The sequence below is a fragment of the Aythya ferina genome (genome assembly GCF_964211825.1).
Source record: "Aythya ferina genome assembly, chromosome: 1".
Classification (NCBI taxonomy): domain Eukaryota; kingdom Metazoa; phylum Chordata; class Aves; order Anseriformes; family Anatidae; genus Aythya; species Aythya ferina.
Genome location: NC_140296.1, coordinates 107,795,927 through 107,817,140, shown reverse-complemented (window position 1 = coordinate 107,817,140; position 21,214 = coordinate 107,795,927).

Below are 21,214 nucleotides of genomic sequence, written 5' to 3'. Positions count from 1 at the left end.
GAAAGAAAATGTCTGGTCTCCTATATAATTTACAACATTGAAAGTATTGTTTAATGATTAATATTGTATGAAATTTACTGTTGGATAAATGAGTTTTGAAGATTAGAACTTGGAGGAGAAATGCCCCATTTTATGGATCTTGTTAGTAAGCGGTTCTGGAAATGTTTATGTATGGATTATATGGCTTGGTGTTTCCATGTCCAAAAATGCTGACTGTTCTGTCTTATTATAGTTCCTTTGGATTACTTCTTTTCCTAATTAACAGCTGGTACTTTATGACAATAGGTAGGAAATTCTGCCAGTTGCAAGTGGGATGTCTGGTCACATTCCTATGGTATTAAAACCAGCAAAATTTTGTTTTTCGTTGGTTTGAGGTTGTGGGTTTTGTTTGTCTTTGTTAGTTTGGTCTGGCCTTGATATTTGATAATTGTGTTGGTTTATAACAGTTAGGATGATCTGGTAGGGACTATAAGAACTTTTTTTCGGAACTGTTACATTAAGTATATTTGTGAACATTAGCTATCAAAATATAGAAATCATCACATCTTTGGTGATGTTAGATAAGATATATATGTAGTTGTAAACAGTATCTCAGCTATTAATCAGAGAAAAGAAGACAAAATTGATAATGAGGTCTGATCATTGTCTTCAAGACTGAATAATTTCAGTCTTGAGAAGACTTTACTATTAAGCAGGGGTGCTAGAGCTTCTTGCCTGTGATTCACTCTCTCAGTGTTTGCACCTGTGTCAGTGTCCCACTGAAGTGAGTGGGATGTCCTGTTGACTGGAACACTGGTGCCAGAACAAAGAAAATAGATTCCCACCCTGCAGTAGTACTGCTTGTAGGCAAATCACACACATTGACAAGGGAACACTGAAACTTGCATATTAGTTCTGTGTCTGCACCAGTCTGTCCTAAAATACCACTGCTGGATGTACTCTCGTCAGAGACTCAAGAAAGTTAGTAGTTGTTCATGAGGTAACCTTACCTCTGTTGAACCTCCAGCAAGAAGATATTGATTATCATGGCTCTGCTTCTCCGTTTGCGCCCTGGAGCATAACACCTCCCACTTCTTAAGTTTTGACTTACGTTATGTATTTGACATGAAGAGTTTAGATCTATGTGCATTCCAGTGGAGGAGTTCCTTTAAAGGTCATGTGTTATTCATGAGATGCTTTCTTGGTTACTTAATACTTCCGTCTGACCCTTACCCAACTGATTATTTCTATAAGGTTGGGTAACCTATTGATTGTTGAGCAAGATACCCAGTTTGTGTTCTTCTTATATTGTCTGGAGGCCTTTTTGATCCCTCTGAACAAGTCTGTTTTGATTCTCTCTCTGCTCAGAAAACTGCAGAGCAGTCTATTTGGATGACATTACCTATGTTTCTTGTAATCTCCACCATGTTGTTTAGTCTTATTGTGAAAATATGTGGGTGACAGATCTCTCCCATTCGTTCTTCATCTTTTCCAGGTACTCTTTGAAGAGTCCACTTAGAAGAGCAACAGCTTTTCCTGTTGGCTGCAGTTGCTGAGAGTCTCTCCAGATGCAAGGTATGACTGATGAAAGAGTTGAAGAGTAAGTGGCAAAAGCCAGAAAAATGTTCAGAAGGCAGATGTTTTGTTTGTTTCTGAAGGCTTTAGCTTTGAAAAGAAAAAAACAATAAACGTAAAAAGTCCATTTCAAGCCAGTAAACATAACTGGTCATTTCTTCTGTATGTTTAACCAATGACTTGGTGAGTTTCCAGTGTTGATGTTGGTAAAGCTTGTTAACAAGCTAAGTTGGCTGCAAATGCACGGTACAAGAAACCATAGAGAAAAACAGGCAGAGATTATGGGGAGCTGCTTCTGTAAGACCTGTAGCCAGTCCCATCTCATGAAAATCAACTAGAGAGGTGATACCACAAAAGCAGAATATTTTGCATCAACAGAAAATTACATTATCAGATTGGAATAACAAAGCGTTAAAAAATGAAGCTGTGAGGAAAAACTCATTTTTGTGTTTGTTCCTGTAATATTTCAACAACAAAAAGTAGGAAAAATGTTTTGGATCAATCGGGAAGTAATTTTATCTTCCCATTTACTGTGAAAGATAAAGCATTCAGGTAAGAACAAAATGTTTTTTCTTGGGGGAGGGAGGAAGCAAGGAACTCTGAACTCCAAAAACATACTTAGTTATAACTAAAATAAAATATTTTATATGAAACAATTATTTTAGTGTATTTTAAAATGTTCACAGGAAATATTTTCTTTGCTTCTTTTTATCTTTTTAAATAATTCTTTGTAGCTAAGCAAATTGTTTTAGTGGTTATCTTTGAGTTTGATTGCTCTTTTTGGAGTTTGTGTGTGTCTGTGTGGAAAAAAGAAGTTTCCTAGGAAAGCCTGTCCTCTTGCAGCTGGCTAACATCATAGTTTTTATCTGCAGAGAGATTAAGGTGTCTTTCCAAAGCACCTGTCTGAAGTCATCTGTAGTGAGGGAATAAAAATATAGATCCTTCTTACCCACCAATAAATAGATTCAATAAAAAAATAACTCCAAGAATCCATCAATTATTCAAAGGAATTGCTGTTTTCACATACTTAATACTGCCATCTGTGCTATGGGTGAAATTCAGCCTTAGGCAGGTGATCAACGCTAGGCCTGTGCTCTATCTAAATCCCATGTCAAATCCTCCACGTTACATATATATATATATATATATATTCATTATCAACTCCTTCTCCATCCCACAGCAGATAATGTAGCACAAGTGGGGATAACTGAGTCATTTTCTCATTATAAACTACTTTACAATTCAATGCAAAAAGGAAAAAAAAAGACCTACATTAATATGTATAAGAGTTTTTAAAGTTGAGAAATGTGCCACATAGAAGTTAAATCAATCCCCTTCACATATGTACTATTTTATTACAGAACTGTACTTGCTGTTTAGCTTTGTGCTTCTGTATGTTTATAACGTGGCAGAAATATTGTTAGTGTGGAAAATATCATTGAATTTGATGATCTGGGGTACAAAAACTGTTGTCAGGTTGCAATGCTATTGATTGTTACAAATTAGAGACAGCAAGACCAGAAATATTTCAATGCTTTGTGATTAATTACATATTCAAATTAAATATGCTTAAGATTCAGTGTGAGATTCAAATGCATTTTATGCATAAGTGTATTTATTTTATCTCTGCATCACTGCATACTCAAATAAGCTATGTTCAACTAGCTACATATGTGATGTGGGACTTCAATTGGTACTTTGCATTTAGTGAAGTTCTCTTTCATACAAAATTTGGTGCGTTATAATCCATGTACCTAACACTCAGGTAAATTTACTGGCTTTTTATCTCTTTGTTTGCTTCAATAAAACTTCTTTAACACAAGAAATATTGCAAAGATACCGGTACAGAAAGAAATATGGCTCAGTATATGTAAAGCAAAATTCTGACCCTTTTTAACCTGATATTAAAACTCCAGCTGATTGAATGGGAACAGTACTTTAACCCCAACCGTGCTGTTCTTGTGGTATATTGCTGTTTGACAGGACTAGCAGGGTAGGTATTTTTCTGATTAGTAGACTATTGTTTACCCTGAATGGTGCACTTAGATGATAAAGAATCAAATTTAAATGTGGCTATATACTTCAGTTTGCTAATTTGTGAGAGAAATAATGCTAGGGGATGTGTCTCTTGCACAAAGTATGAGGGAAATCCATTCTCTATAGCAAAGCTGCCTGAAATGGAACTCTAAATTTCATAAATTGTTTTGCCCCCAGTTAGAATGAAATTATTGGGATACCCAAGCACTGCTGTCTCAGGCTAAAAGCAGTTTAAGTGTCCCACATGTTCATTTCCATTCTCAGCATGGCCCTCTCAGGCTAGGTCTCTCTGAATGTATCATGAGTGTGTGACTTCTGATGCACTGTGCCTGTTCAAGCAGGCTCCAGTGACTGTGAAGGATGCAGTATGAAACCCAGCCTACGCAGGCAGTAGGGTCAGAAAGCATTCCTGGAAGGAACTAATCCTCTACAAGCAGGAATGTTACAGGCTCTTTTTAATAAACTGGTAATCAGCATCTCAGAAGTTATTAGAATTTCTCCTTCTTTTGACAAGCAGTCCCCAAACCCCATTGCTCAAATAGTCAGGAACTGTCAGCCCCCAGATTCCACAGGAATGTGTTACTTAGGGTAAATTTCCACAAGGAAACTGGGCATCATGCAAAAGCATTCTGCCTTGCTGCCAGCTGGCATCCTGATGGGCTGACAGGAAGCAGAAGGCCTCAGGAGTCCCAGCTTTCAGACATGCTGTACTCAGTTGCCTGGGATCAAAGTGTCCATAGTTCTCAAGGAAATCATCGTACAGGCTGTCTTAGCACCAGCTGAAATGAAGAGACATATTTTTGAAGGGAATTGTAAAACTCGTTATTTTTTCAAGTGAAATTAACCAAAATTTTTGAAATATTTACCTGCTCTCTGAAGTAGCTATCATTCCTAGCCTGTCAGTATATTAAAATGAAAGCCTACACATTCTTCTTAAAGAGAAAATAAGCTTTTTTTAAAAAAAGAAATCTAGTAAGATCTAACTATTTCAAGTTTTGGTAAGAATGACCCCAGACAAGACAAAATATTCAGAAATTTTAAAAGCAGATCTCAAACTGGTGGAGTGACTACTGCAAGAGATAGATACCTGAAAGTTTATTTAGTCTTGCTGTTTAAAAAATAATTTTAAAAATATTTATTTTCTTTTTTTGTAAGAAGTGTATTAACTTAGCTTTTTAATCTATGTGGGTGTCAGAGGGTGTCTGCAAAAATAGAGACCTCTTGACAGTTTTTGCAGTGATAGGTGGATTTGCTCTGAGAAACTCCCCCAGACTCAGGGCCTGGACAGTGAAAGCTTGTTTCCAGAAGTACCAATTGTTATTTCTCTTTGTTAACAAATGCTGCTTGTTGCTTTTGATGCTTGCATAGAATTAAAATTTGTCTCCTTGGACTTAAGTGCAACTGTCTGATGAGAACTGATGGAGGGCTTGACGTGTAGAGTCAGAGAAGGGTGGTGCAGCTTTCTGTCAGCCATTTTGCTTTGGTGCTTGTCCTGGGTTTTCCAGGTGTTGGTGTTCAACTCTGCCTCTCTACTGCATGCATCTGAGATAAGAGATCTGGGGTGATGTGGCGGGTTACCTGGGAAACCAAGTTTCTTTTCTTCCTTTTCTTTCTTTGTTGCTGAATGCAAGACTACAGTGTCACTCAGTGCCTATGCCACACCACAAACTGCTCAGTTGTTCAGCACTGTGTGTGTATTGCTGTTACTGTTCTTATCTTGTGTATCACCTTGTATTTTTACTTCCAATTCACAGCAGTGTTGTTGTCAATATTTTGAATGCTGATAACTGGCAGTGGGGATGGCTAATGTTTTCTCTGTTGAAAAGAAATATGGCATTTCATGGCAACTGGTTAAGATCATTGCCAACATGTTTTTTTCAAAAGGATTCAAATAGTAAATTTCTGTCAGAATAGTAAGTATGTTTGATATGAGTGACTGTAGAAACAGATGTACCTATGCAGCCATTTTATGTACCAAACAGAAAGCTACCTCAGGGGCTGTCTGGCTGGCTACTCCTCTTGTTATGTGTTTAAAGTCCAAATATGTAATGGCAGGGAGGACTAATCCATTTGATATATTATCCTGCTATTTGATTTATTACATTCTGCTAAAACTACCTAGTTCATTTTAGTATTTCAAGTGTTTGTTGTTTGTCTCCATATACTAGGTGTGCTGGTGACATAGCAGGATTTTAACTTTTTAAAATAGACATAAAATAAAACAGTCTCCATGGTGAACTTTTTATATTGTACCTCCATGATATGTGTTTCCTGGTTAATATGGAAAGTTATGATTCTTTATTGTATTCTAGGAAGATTTTACTATTTCAGAGTAATTACACAAAACAATTACAATTTTCTAGCATTTCTGCAAGGAACTTGAAAAGCAGTTCCCTGGTTTAGGTTTTCATTCTGAAAAGGTAGAGCCATTGTGTTTTAATATATACAGAAAATTTTTAGTGATAGGTTTTGAAAAGGTATTTGATTCGTGGTGAAGCAATGCAGGATAATCCTAGGATATGTTTTTCTGTAGTAGTAATTCAATTTTTCACATAAACTGCATGGTTTGATTTTCTTTCCATGTTTTCTTTTTCATAAGTAATTATCAAGAGAATAATTACTGGAGCAGTCTGTTTTTCTCACACTATAGTGTATGCCCATCATCTTAAAGACAAGTTCTTCTTTGCTCTCTGTTAATTTTGCTTTGCTTCAGACCTCTTTGTAGGCTATTTGTAGGTAACCACACATTCATGAGGAGAAAATCAGATCTCTACAGTTAATTTCTATAACAAATTTTTGCTTTGGATGCATCTAAAGGCCATTTCATTGATATTTAGACCATTTGAAGTAATATAAACTCTATTTCCATTATGTCTTTGACATAACCAGTTAACACTGAGCCAGTACACACTTTCTCTCTGCTTCTATACCATTACTTTTAATGAGCTTAACAACTGACTTGTATCTTCCAGTGCATACCCGCTATTAATGCCATTCTGTTTATAACTTCTTGACTACCCTTGTGTTTTCTATGCCAATTATTCTTTCCTCTGAGTGATCAGCAACGGAAATGATCAGGCATTTAGAAAACATGACCTATTAGCAAAGAGTGGAAGAACTGGGGTTATTTTAAGAAGCTGGAGGGATTACTGCAATCTCTAGTCTCAGCTCACAATTTCTGCAAAAGATTACAAAAATAAAAGAATAAACTCTTCTTATTGTTGCTAGTGAATATGGGGAAGAAACAGGCAACAATGGAATTTTAGATTAAAAGTAAGAAAGCTGGAAGTATTGCATTATGTTACCTCAGCAGGTAATTGAATCTACATTATTAGAAGATTTTAAGATTGGACAAATATTGGTCAGAGATCATTTAAACAAAGTTGATCTTGACATAGCAAACATTCAAAAGTGTGTAAGGAAACATAAAAGCGTAGTTCATTAATTGTAGACAGATCTATAAGATGAGACAGAGTAGGGGCTATTTAACTAAAATTGATAGTACTGATAGATATTGGGTACCTTAACACCACTGTTAATTTTAGTTTACTTACATGTATTGTTTCAACAAGTGAGACTCAGTCATTCCAAAGCAAGCTAATCATCAGGGCTTTTTTATGGGAATATTCAAGTCCTTGTTACAGATCAGGTGTATCAGGAGTTTGAACACAGAATGTCACATGTGCAACTGAGTAGTGGTGCCTCATGTATTGAGCACTTTGACCTACCAGCACCTGGAAGACCTGTTCTGGGGATAGCTGCCAGGTACCTCCTGAAAGCAGGGGAGCTGTAAAGCTTTGAGGGCTTTGGCACTGCTTGAGTTGCTCCTGCAGCTTTGCAGCACACTTTACTAGAATTAAACTTGCATTCAGTTGCATTCAAAACACCATTTTGTTTGACCTGAAACAAATGTGGATGAAGACCTGCTAAGGCCGCCCTCTTTAGTGGTTTGATTGTGCTGGTGGTACACACACAATCAGTAACTGTGTCTGCCTGTTAGGATGTATATCTTTGGATGAAGAAGCAGTTCCAGGCTTCACAAAGACAGATGAAATAGTTGTAAGAAATCATGAATTTGAGAACAGAGATCCAAATTGTTTCACTAAGAAAGTTATTCAAAAGTTATGTTAGAATCATGTTTCTTTCATAAGAAGTGTTTTATTCCAGGTGTTACGCTCAAAGAAGGAACAGACGAGACTAGTTACTCTGAACCCAGGAGAATCACAAGATCCAGCTCTCTTAATAGATCTTTCTAGTTGGCTTTTTCTTTTTGGTGTTTTTCATTCTTGTTTCCCTGATCATTATTTTTGCATTTTGCATCACTGTCTCATGCCTGCCACTCTCCTAGGTATGTGCAAGGAATCTTTCTATTAGAGTTGCTCAAAACAATGTTGAGGGTTGCCATGCTACTGGAGTTTCAGAAAGAAGCTTAGCAGTTTCTCAGCAGTTACAGCTACTTTATTACAGGGAGCAGCAGCTATGACAACCAACCTGAAATTCCTATTGCGCTCTTCAGAGTGAAATAAGCACTGCATTGAAAGATGTTGCTATTTGTTTCTGATACGTTGTTCGAAAACATTTTGGGTATATTGGACCAAAATAGCTGTTTCTGGCACACAACCAGGTTAAGGCATAAAAAAATATAATGTGTCGTTTATATGAATTTTCACAGCTTTCATCATACACTCATTTAAATAATTTCACAACTAAAAATAGTAGTTAAAAAAAGAAAAATTGACTCGCTCATGATCTGTAGGTCAGAAGCAATTTTTTTGTGTGGAGCTGATACCAAACCAAGTTCTAACCCACTTTGAATTCATGTATAATTCTTATGGGGATGTACTTCTAATTCAATAGCTCATTTGGGCTTGCAAAACCAATTTTTCTGTAAAGTATTTATGATTATCTTATGTACAAGGCTGATAGTAATGCATGTAGTTAAAGGAAATGAGTACCTTAGGAAAGAAGTATCCCTCACTGATGGATAGCATTAGCTATTAGCATAGTGTAGCCTTAGCTGACTTCACATACAAATCTTGTGATGTGAAATGCCCTGACCCCCTGTAGAATTGCACCTTATTAGAAATAACATTTTTTATAGCTTCTATTTGCAAAAGGGAAGGGGGAGGGAGGGGGAATTGAATAATACCCTGCTAGCAGAATCACTTAAATACTTTCTTAGATGTGAAACAATGATGGGACAATATATATAGCCTTACTACCTTAAAGTGTCTGTCTGCAGAGTATAACACACAAAATTCATTTTTTTTCCATTTTTACAAGCAAAATGGTCTAAACAAAAAAAAAAAAAAAAAGGAAAAAAAAAAAAAGTGAGCATTGTAATTATAAAGATTTCCCTCAACTGACAGTTGCCTGCAAAATATTGACAGGAGCTCTTCACAGCTGTCTGCTGTACAACTTAATAGACACCACATTCCTGGAAACACAGTGGAATTTTGATTGTGGCATAGAACTATTGACATGATCTTTACTGTTTGAGAATGGCAGAAAATATCTAAGAAGCAAAATAGAGATAGTTAGATAATTTTTAACGTTCTGACAAAATCCTTTGTTATAGTCAGCCTGTGTGGTCCTTGAATGTTCCTGAGGAAATGTGAATGTTCAGATAAGAAGGCCAACATCATCCATCAACTCTGTAATGGAAGGATAGAATACTGTGTCTTCCTTTTCCTTCTAGTGCCACAAATGCTGTAAAGTAGGCTTGAGCCATATTTGTTGCTCACACCTCCTAGTAAGGTTACATGAGACAGCTCACAGTCAGAGCAAAAGATGGATTCCACCAAAGCAGAGAATCTAATCCAATTCATTTACATGAATTTCAAGAATAGTGTCAGGAACCCTATTACAAAATTATGTTTGTAAATGGCTGTGCAGTTGTGGCTCATTCAAAGAAAGACCTGAAGATAATGATATCTCATTATTCAGCAGGCTCAGTAAACTTTGTCTTAACAATTAGCATTTCAAAGAATAAGTTTATGTGCTAACCACCACTAAATAAACAGTGGAATTTTCTTGAGGGGGAAAAAAAAAACAAAAACAAAAACAAACAAACATAAAGATCAATATTAAATACAGAGTGACAAAATTCACCTTTCCTCTCAAAAAAAAAAAAAAAAAAAAACATGCTGGAGATGAAAATATTAAGCTGCGTATACAAAAGGTTAGCACTTCACACTGTCATCTGCAGAACTGTGTTGAAATAACATAGTTTTGGCCCTTGTATGGCATTGATACTGAATAGCGTTGCTTACTGTTTCATTGCCCTGCTTCCTATACTCTGCTAAGATGATGAGGCGCAGGACTGTTAGTCATAATATGATACTCAGAGATGAAGTAGGAGCTTTGTAAGTGTATCATCTCAGTCAAGTTGTTCCATTTAATGTCCACCTTCAAAATCAAGGTCACAACTGTAGAGAGCTGGCAACTGATCTGTTTGGTCTGTTACAGTAACTACCAGGGACAGATGACACCTTGGCCAAGAGTGGCTGAGGGATACAGCCCAAAGTGTTTCATAGGATCATATTTTAGCAATGTGTGCGTGAACTGGATTTCATTTGATTAAGAGTTGCACCTAAGTGGGTGTAGAAGAGAGGGAGTGATTTCCTTTTTTTTTTTTTTTTTTTTTTTTCTTTTTCCTCTGCTTTTGAGTAAGCAAACCCAGAAAACAAAGCAAACAGCTAAAGCAACGTACTGTCAGAGTGCAGCTGGAGGGGGGGAGGTAGGGGAGGGCAGAAACTAAGAAAGCCAGTGAAAAGATATTCAGAACTGTGAGCAGGTAAAACATTTCCTGCAGTCTGAACCGTATTAATTAATGGAATCAGGCCCTTCAATGCATTTTTATTCTTGAATGACACTGAATTAAAGAAATCCGTAATTCTATCAGTTCTTTTCCTCCAGAGAAGACGAATTTTATTTCGACTGTTCAAACCAAGAAGGGTAATGGTGACTGATGTATATTATGTAATGATGTATATTATCCAGTAGCAAAATACAAAATCTGCACTTGTTCTAACATGTAATAGTCCAGCAAGTTTACAGATAATGCTTGTAAAGAATGAGTGACCATTCTTCTGAGTGGATGAAAACTATATGTGAAGGTAATATCAGTATAGGAACACTGCTTATAGGATATAATGGATCTAAAGTGAGAAAATTAATTATTTTTAAGGCACAACCAAAAAAGACCTTGAAGGCTTGTACTAGAGATACCGAGCATAATTGTAGCTGCTAATTTTGCCAGGTATTGAGTCATACCTGAACTGTAGCTGTCAAAGCCAGTTGTCTTTGTGATGTTCTGCAAAAGAAAATGCTAACTATATTTTCTGCAGTATTAAGTGATCTAAGGATTATCCTCCTTGTAGACAGGTTGTCTTCTCAGCTATCTAGCTGATGTCACCTTGTCTCCTTAAACAAAAGGAGACCCCTTATTCAGTCATTGTCCTTTTAGTGGCATTCTTCTCCACAGTACCCCCCCCCACATTTTCTCTGTTGCTGTTCGATGTGTATGGACACGTCACTTCTTGCAACATGTAAAAATATATTATTCAGAATCCAGAGATGGACAAAAAATATTTAAATCCTACCTCACTGAAGAGAAACAGGGCTAGAAAGAAGAAAATTTTGCTCAGTAAGAAAAGCAAAGCTATGAAAATAAAGCATAGGTATATGACGAGTAATTTAACACAGAATGAATAAAAGAAGTGTTGGGAGAAATGTACAACAAGAAGCAGTATTGTATGTAAGTATGTAATCTTAAAGAGTATAATCATATCTCATTGAAATCATGTGTTGGTGTTCCCCCCCAAAAGTTGAAAGAATATCCGTGTGGCTGATGATATTTGCGTTTTTGTTTAAGAAAATATAAGTATGATGTGTAAGGTAAATAGAAGACAGACAGGATCAAGGAAGTCTGGACAGACTTCTAGTAACTGATTTAAAATAATAATAATAATCCTTCTCCAATTAAATCCATTTTATCTGCAAAACAGGAAAATTAAAGAAAAATTAATCAAATTTATAGGAGTCCCACAAACAAGGATATTTGAGTGTCACCAAACAACATCCTATAGTTTGTTCTTAATTTGGAAGGTAGGTGTATCATTAAGCAACAAAAACAGTAGTTAGATATACTGGCAAGGATGAGACTGGGTATGAAGAAATGAGCAGAAAAAATAACTAGAAGATATCCTGTAATTTGTTAAAAAGATAGATTTGCCATTGTGTGCAGGTGAAATATATATGCTTGCTAGTTGACTTACAAATTATGGTTAATGGACTGCATTGATCAGATGAAGTTTGAATAGCAAGCTTACAGTGCAGTTTTAATATACTGTATCTGTTTAATGGGACTGAAAAAAACTCTTCCAATATATGGAGTTCCCACGTAGTGAAGGCCCCATATAGCAAATAACTGTTGAAGGCATAATAACGTGGTGCTAACCCTACCCTACTGAGCATTAGCAACAAGAGGACATCAAAGGATGTCCAAAGGATGGCCAATAAGGATTATTTGCCCATCTTGAATCTTAGTGTATTTGTTAGTGTTGTTTCCCTAGGTTGGGGATGCCTACATATTTATAGAATTGTTGGGAAAAATAACATTGGACCTAATAATAATAATAATAATAATAATAATTGAGTACCGCTGTTCGACCACTTCAGGCCTAAGCAAAAGTTAAAGCATTTACTTATGGGCATTATCCAAATGTCTCTTGAACACTGACTGGCATGGGACATGAACCACCTCTCTAGAAAGCCTGTTTCAGTGTTTGACCACCCTCATGGTAAATAAATTTACTCTTGTTGAACTTTGGTTCAGCAGCTGGAAAAACCATTGGTGATTGTCCACTGTATCTAGATCACTCCACAAGGCCTCTTGTCCCTCCAGGGAGTCAACAGCATCTCTCCCAGTGTAATATCATTAGCAAACTTCCCAAGGATGCATTCAACTCTTGCATCCAGATTGTTAATAAAAATGTTGAAGAAGACTGGCCATAGAATTGAGCCCTGGTGAGCACTACTAGTGACAGGTCGCCAGCCAGGTGTAGCTACATTAACCATGAGTCTTTGAGCCCAGCTGTTCAGCCAGTTCATCACCTGGCATGGCATGAACTTCTTCATCTCACAGTTGGAGATGAATCTTCTTGAAAATGGTACTTGTTCCATTTAAGCCCAGGTAGTTAGTGTCTGCAGAAAGAAAGCTTCTGTAAACTCAGGCTTTCTCCCAAAATAAATTGATTGGAATAGATTTTGTATCAAATATAGATTTGTGCTCTATTTACATTTTAGTGGATCATTCCATCATGGACAGTATTAAATTGCTAAAATATTAATAGAGAACATCTACAAAATATGTTCTGTTAGTCCATGTAGATTAATGAATAAACAGATGGACAAGATTTTTTATTTTTTGGTCTAATTGTAGGTTCCAGAACACACATGGAATTTGAAGGGAGAGAAAGATGTAGTGCTAGGATTTTTTTTCTACAGTGTGGGGAACAGCTGTGAAAAAGAAGACAAGTGTATGAATATGAAGCCAAATATAGTCTAGAATAAAATTGTAAATTCTGCATTAGAAATTATATTTGAGGAAGATCTGTTCAAAGTAAATTTTGTTAATGAAGACAAGATCTTGTATTTGATGTTATGAAAAAAAATTAAAAAGCTGAGAAATGACATGGGTCAGAGGCTGGATTTTATATTAGCCTGCAGATTACAGTGTTATCAATGCAAAATGACTGCAAACCTCTGCCACAGATGTGGTATCTGGTAACAATTTTGTTCTCTTTGCATCAATGCCCACAAAGCACTACAGCATCTTTTGTGGCATATAGGTTACACATCAAGCAGAACTAGGAAACGTTTACCTTAGGATTCATAAAGAAAAATAATCTAAGATCTACCCGATTTGGAACAATGCCAATTCCTAAAAATTGCCTTTTTTTTCTAAAACGTATCCTCCTTCACACAAACCTAATTTTTTCATCAATATTCTGGTGCAAAGTTCCCAGTTAGATCAGTTGGCCAGTATGTCTCATGTGATGGCATCTGTCTGACTAGAAGAGACTGTGATACATATGCTATAATGAGCATAATCTTCTTGTTTCAGGAAGCGAGCAAATAAGCACATTAGAAAGTACTTTGTATTTATTGAATTTTCTCTTCCTTGTTCACTTCACATCTCAGCTTCCCTGCATTTTTTATTTTTTTTCTGAAGAGTAGACAGAGGTTCTGTTCTTATAATGAATGAAGTAAAATGCAGTTTGGGGGAATAATCTTCCAAGTGACAAGATTATTTTACCTACTGGAATTCTGAGAAGTTTTTTGTGGGTCCCTTTTTTGTAAACATGCTATTTACTCCCAGCTGGAGACATTGTCAACTTCATATCTCCTTGGGTCTTTAGAGTCCTGGGAAATGAAGCTGAAATCATGTGTTGTTAGTTACCATGCTATGATTTGGAAGGTTGGAGAATATGAGGCAAATTATATGATATTGGTACACAAGTCACTTTTCTCATATACAGTAAATTGCAGCACAAAGAGTGCATAAAAAGCAATTAAGTGATTTGTGAACCAGGCTCTTGACATATTCAAAAATTACTAAGGTGAATTACTCCTTGGATTGTAAGATAATTATAGCACCAGTCTTCTACTCATCAACAATGTAGTCCTCATACAGGCACAATTGCAATGGAGTGTTGTATTTTTATATGTGGCCCACACTCTAATTAGCACATTCTAATTTCAAGCTTAAAAGAAAACCACATGAAACATATGGCTTATAGCATTTTATTGTTAACAACTTAGCTGTATGTCTCACTGTGAGACAAAAAGCCAATCTTTCTTTTCTTTGATTTAGCCTTGCTCCCTGCTTTTTTATTTCTATCAGATAATTAAATAACCCAAACAAGATGAAATGAGTTACTTAATTTCTTTAGGAATTAGAGGTAATTTAGGTTTGAGAAACTACTTTTTTTCAGAGTATTTGAATGTTTTGTTTATAACAGCTTAGTTCAGCTTGTTTGTTCACTCATTTCTTTTCATCTGCAAGGTTTAAAATCAATCAATGATGTCCTGAATTCTGGCTATATTTAACGAGAGAAACTGCTTGTTTTATTTTTGCAGTTAAATGCTCTATACTTTCCATATTTTTTCCTTCCTCCCACCCCCCCCGCCCCTTTTTTCCTCCTTTAAGCAGCACGCTAATAGCATTAGGCTCCCAAGCTGAGAATGTTGCTAATGGCAGTCACAGAGCATGCTAATTACTTGCACAGAGGTCATGAAGTCAGTGAGAGACAGGTTCTGATAAGACGGGGTAATTGCAATATTCATAACTTCCTTTTCTTGCTCCTTTCTATTATTTTTTTTCTGAAATGCTCGTGAGTCTGCGTCGATATCTCCCATGAAGGATAAGATGTCTTCATCATAACAAAGCTTTCTTGGTGGATTTTTGTGGTGCAAAGCAGATGGCGGTGCTCCTACCGTCTCTTCAGAAGTGAATACATTAAGGATAGTGTCCCACTGGCTCTTTGATGAGACAGGTCTGAAATCATCAAAGGCTAGCCCTCTTCTTTCCATCAAAAAGTACAAGCAAGGCCTATGGAGACCACTGTCTATGGAAGACGATAACAGTAATTAGCCTTTATGATAGATAAATCTTCATCTTCTGATGATCAAAGACAGCTAAGATTACCAAATTATATGTGGCAGTTTTGTAATATGAATAAAATGAAGCAGCTTTATAATCTCTATGATCTTGTTACATTGAGTGTTAACTCTATTTTAAGTGCATTTAGCATTAGTTTGGTTCCTTGTTTCAAGCACAGGAGCTTATTTTTGTTAAAAAATATTTCTCTATTTAATCAATTATTAATTCTTCATGCAATAAAATGATTTGGTAAAAGACATGAGAGAAAGGATGGGCATTAGGGGAAGAGGAAGCTTTTACAGTCTTTCCCTTTTTTTCATTTTTGCCTTTATTTTGATGTTCGCGTTTTTCTTTCTTTCTTTCTATCTTCTCTACCGTTGCATGCCTGTTACAGTCTTATTAGATGCAGCCCTCTCAGGATGTCAAGCAGGAGGTGGAACTCCCTGACCTCCTTCAAAATCAGCCTGAAGAACAGGAGCCGGTTACCGGCATAACTGGTAGAATAGCTGTAAATCTTGTCACAAAAGATAGGAGCCTAATTCTTTTGCTAATGGCAAAATCTCCTCTTCAATGAGGCAAAGAACTAAGGGTCTAGGTGTCTACAAGTCTCTTGCTTCTTTTCTTTTCCACTAAACAGCAAGAGTCCTTAGCTCTGTGGTCTGCCCAGATAACGTTTTGAACTTTTTTTTTCCAAATTAGGTTTAGATTCCCCATATTTTAAGTAAATCTTAATCTTTACTTAAAAACAAAAACAAACAAACAAACAAAAAAAACTTTATTTTTTTTTGTCTCAGCAATGGTGACATATTCCTGGGCACTCTTAAAATGTTGTTTTTCCATCTCAAAGTTGGATAAATACTCAGTAATTTTAAACACAGTGATACTGAGCACTGTGATAGCTAACTTCAGGCAGCTCATTTCTGGAGTTCCGAAATCCTGCTGCATGCATACTGCGTGCATCCTGGCAGGAATCTCAGAGCAGGATCCTGCATAGCCCTGGTGCTACACACACAGCCAGAAGGCAACCGGCTCAGCAGGAAAGCCTTGGCAGACAGGGTTTTGGGAAACCATAACATCAGGAGTAATTTAAAATGACCTCTCTGACTGTGCAGTGAACTGTGAGTGCCCCCACAGTCAGCTCACAGGTCTCCACTGCAGAGCAGTAACTAATAGCTGAAGGGTGAGATGGCAATGAGCAGCTGGAAGACGGCCGCTCCAGAAGCTACCGCGGCTACCGCACAGCCAAGCGGCTACCGCACAGCCAAGCGTTGGGCTGCATTCCAGCTTCGTTCCTGGTCTGCTGTGACTGCTCATCTGCCCTTTCGTGCACCCAGCAATTACAGAGAGCCAAGCTCTCTCCTCCGGAAAGGGTCAGGCAGGAGGGAAGGGTGCTTGGCGGGGGGCAAGCGTTAAGGCAGCGTGCTGGCCTGAGTGAGGACCAGGAGGCCACAAGGGCAGCCGCACTGGTGGCTGAACAGGGGCAGGCAGCCCAGCCAGCTGGTGAGAGCTGCACACATGAGCAGCTGGCTTCTGATCTGGCTCAGCATTAAAAACAAAGAAAAAAAATTGCATACTGGGACCAACTTCAAACTTAAGAAATTAAGTACTTTGTAGCCTTTAATAACTTCTAGCTGAGGAGGGATGAGTGGGATGTGAGATTACAGTTTTGGATTTCAGCACCTAAATGCCATTTAAGTCTGGTGCTAGGCATTTATTTCCTGTTTTGGATTTGATTCCAAGTTTATATTTAAATAGTTTAAATATCTTTCTAAAGAAAACAAAAATAAGAATAAACTTTATTTATTTATTTATTTATTAAAAGAGAGGTACTAGTCTTTGAGATTATCATCTGGTTTTGATAATGACCTGAAACATTCTGGCACAAAAGCTCCACTTCACTTGCTGCTTTCAGATAATAACAGCTAAGCATTGTTATTATTATACAAAATACGAAAATACAATATGTTCCATAAGGGAATAACTCTTGTTGCCAAGGTGACTGAGTAGAACACATCCCTGATATATAAGTAACTTTCAAAAAGAGTGATAAAACAGATGGAGAAAAGAGGTAAAAGACTGGAGTAGTGCTATGAGTTATATAACAATATACTTCAGCGTTATTATCCAACTAATAAAGTTCTTGTTTCAGGCAAATACAGACTAATTTGAAACTCAAAACTACTATTATTATTTTGGGATCATAGACTAGTTTGTTTTAGAGCATGTTTGACTGTATCTAACTAGTCTTATTACAATCAAAGATGTTGTTACCTGTTACGTGTTTCTGCCTAAATGAGGTAAAGGGATATTTTTCTAGCATGATTTCCTATTAAAAAAGGTGTGCAGAAGACAACTTCGAATGTGCAACAAACATTTTTGCAATGGTATTCGAGTACTGTTTGAATGTATACCAGTTTTGTTTGAGTCCTAATCCAAAGCATGCTTCTCTCTCACACAGCCTAGGCAGAGGCCATATCAAAGTTAGCTCAAGGGTATTGGCATCAGACAGGTGAAGGACTGAATTAACATGAGCTTGTGGTTTGGCACTGTTACCAGCTCACCTTACCTTTTTCTTTTTTTTTTTTTTTTTTTTTCTCCAGTGGAAGGCCTTCAGCTGTTGCTCGTTAGCTGTAGGTTCCCTATGTGGATATACAGGGCTGCAGTTTGCTGAAATGTCTTGCCTTTGTGTTTTCCTCACCATTGGAATAATAATGAATAAGCAAATAGTGTGAATGGGCTGGAGTGCGATGCCCTGTGATAGAGCTACATTTGCACAAATGAACATGAGGTCCTTACTTCAACACTTATTCCTTCTTTCCTGATCATTTTTAGCAGATTTTGTGTGTGTGTGTGTGTGTGTGTGTGTGTATGTAAAAACTTGAAAGATACAGCTATGCTTGGATTTTGAGACATGTTCTGCAATAATAACAGGTGTGCACATTTTAATGTGACCAGGGTATATCTATTGTTGTCTTTCATGTCTAGAACAGGAAACATGAACATCTTGAGCAGTTTGAGGGGAACTTATCATCCAGTTAACTGAATATTAATTAGTAATGAGTTGAAACATTCAGAGCACACCTGGTAAACATGACCTGAGAGTGAACTGGTCTGAATGTTAGAGTTGTTTCTTTGTGGTTGTGATTGACAACAAATCGTATAAAAGGAGAGGAGTGGTCAGATATAGTATACTATACATTTTTAATCACCAACCCAGTCATGCTTCCAATATCTGCATAATAGTCCAGAAATAGTCTTCTCGTTCTATTGCTAGACTGTTTGTCTGGGCAATCACATTTGTGATGCTCTTTGTCCAAACCAGTTGTTTAATTTTGAGGTTTTATCCATTCTAAACCTAGACTTGGTACTTGGTCTATAGCATTCAGCCAATATGAAAGTGCACAGGAGGTTCTTCTCTAGAAAGCAGATAATAAAATCGCTTCTTGTGGAAGCACGGTAGACATCTGGATAGGTAGCAAATGAGGAAAGCTATCTCAAATCAAAAAGGTTCAAATAAACCAAGCCTTAGCCCCGTTTGCATATATTCCAATCAATGTGTTAATTAATGAGTCAAGAACTGCAAATACTTTAGATAAACAGAGAAAAGTGTTGCATCAATTCTGCCTATAGACACAAATTACATTTACAGCTGCAGCTATGTTTTGTAAGGAAGCACATGTAACCGGCAATACCAGGTGGCAGGCGTATTTTTGGAATCCTGCTACTCTGCTGTGTTTTCTTGAGTATCAGATTGCTTGCTCTTTAATAAAGCTAATTAATTTTACTATCTGATACAAAAATAAACAGATAAAAATTGCCTTTAAGAAGCTTCTCCATAGCAGGAAAACCAGCACTGCAGCATTCTGATACAGCCCTCATTCACACACAAACTGCTTACTCTGTAGCAATATGCTGTGTTAGGGTTCAAGGGCACCCGTTTGCTCCTAATCTAGGTGTAAGATGTGCAGAGGTGGCACAAACTAGGAAGCATTCCTCCCTCAAGGGCTAAGGGAAAATGGGCTCTTATGCCTGCCAGACCTGCTGTAGAGCCGGTGCCATGCCTGCACCTAAATTGCAGCCTTTTGGGCGCATATCTGGGTGATGGCATTTGACACATATTCCCTGAAGCACAGCTGCTTTTGTATTTCTTCCTGGCTGGTGGTGTGCTTCAGATGTTTCATATTCTAACATCCAGAAACCAGACTGTTGTGGAAGCTGCAGTGCTTAAGAAGGAGACAGATCCTTTGGTGTTCCTTACCTCCCCTCCATGAATGATCTGGAAAGAAGGGGAGATTCAGGGTGGTTTATTCTTTCATGCTATGATCCAAGTGTTTCCAGGGAGAGAAGAAACTGTGGTCTTGTCTTTAATGAGCTTCTTGCATAATTAAATTTGCAAACTAGCTTTTAGTAAATCTTAAAACAAACAAAGCAAATAGCCCCTTAAGGAGAGCTGCAGTAAGGAAGCTGAAATCATATAGGGAAAAAAAAAATCTGAAGAATGTTCTTGTTCTCCCAGATGTTAGCCTTAATTTTCCGTTATAAATGAGTTGTGAAAATCAAGTATGGTATATGAGCAAGAACAGGCCAGACATCTCAGTCTGTAACTTTTTTTTTTTTTTTTCTGTTGAAAAAGAATTAGCTAGCTTGAAGAGGAGATGATGCTGAGACTGAGTTATTTAATCAGAATCTACATGCGTTCTTCTGAATTGCTAAACAGTTTGTAATGTTAACCCCACTATGTGCCCTTCCTCATTTTTGTGACTTCAGCTGACTGACTTGTCCTCTTTTTCTTTTTTCTCCTTGTTTTTAAAAATTCTTTGTTTTATTTTACTTTTTTTTTTTTAATTTTAATCATCCCCCTTACAATCTTCTTAATTATACGAGAGTAAAATCAGTGACAAAATTATACTTGACATCAGTGGGACCAAAATTTTACTCCCAAGTATGCAGGCCTATGGGGTACAACTTCAGAAAGCTATTCTTTGCAGTGCTGATTCATTCTTTTCTTCCTGCTCCTCTATGACCAACTTTTCACACACACATGTCCTTTGAGGCCTTAAAACCAGTTATTAACTCACATAGTTGACTTCTGTCTGGAGAGAGGGGAAAAAAAAAAAAAAGGGAAAAAAACACTAGATTGTACTTCTCAGTGGAACAAGGCAAGACACTACCGGTCAATGAAGTACAATCTCCAGGAGACCCAGGGATCAGCTAATGATAAAAGACTCTCTCTAGTGGAATTTGTCCTACACACATCTGCACTAAAGTGCTCAGCATGCAACAAAGCCAGCACTGAGCTTCCCACACTAGTTCTTATTTCATATTGTATGTAAAGAAATTGCGTGCTTTGTGCATATGTGTGCATATCTGATAAATGCACCCATGTAGGTAAACACTGTTTGAAAAAATGTATTATCAATGAATTAAAATCATAAGATCAAACCTAAACTTCATTTATTTAGAGCAATTATACATTCAGCACGTATATGGACAGATATATATCCTTTCCATACGTTTATTATTCTTGATAGAAATTTTCCCAAGATGTTTCAGGCTATTAATTTTACCCTTAAATAGCAAACTGGGATTTCTAACAGCTAGATTAAAAAAATAATAATAATAAAGTCTTTTTTGTCTCCTTATAAAAACTCAACCTTGTTGCTATCTTATAATGACTCAGACTGCATTTCACCAGTGTCTCCTGACTAATTAGAGCCCATCACTAGTTACTGGTACAATCCTCTCCAGGGGTACCAAATGCAGAGCCCCTTCATGTGGCCTGTTGAATTTTTTATTTCCAGCAGGTGAGTGGGAGCAAGAAAATGAAGACCTATCTTCTAATGAAGCTCCTCTGTGACTTACATTTACTTTCTGTCACTGATTGACGTTATCATGCCATTAATACCTTATCTTTTTCATCCTGTAAAAGTTGCTATTGGATGATACAAATTTTAA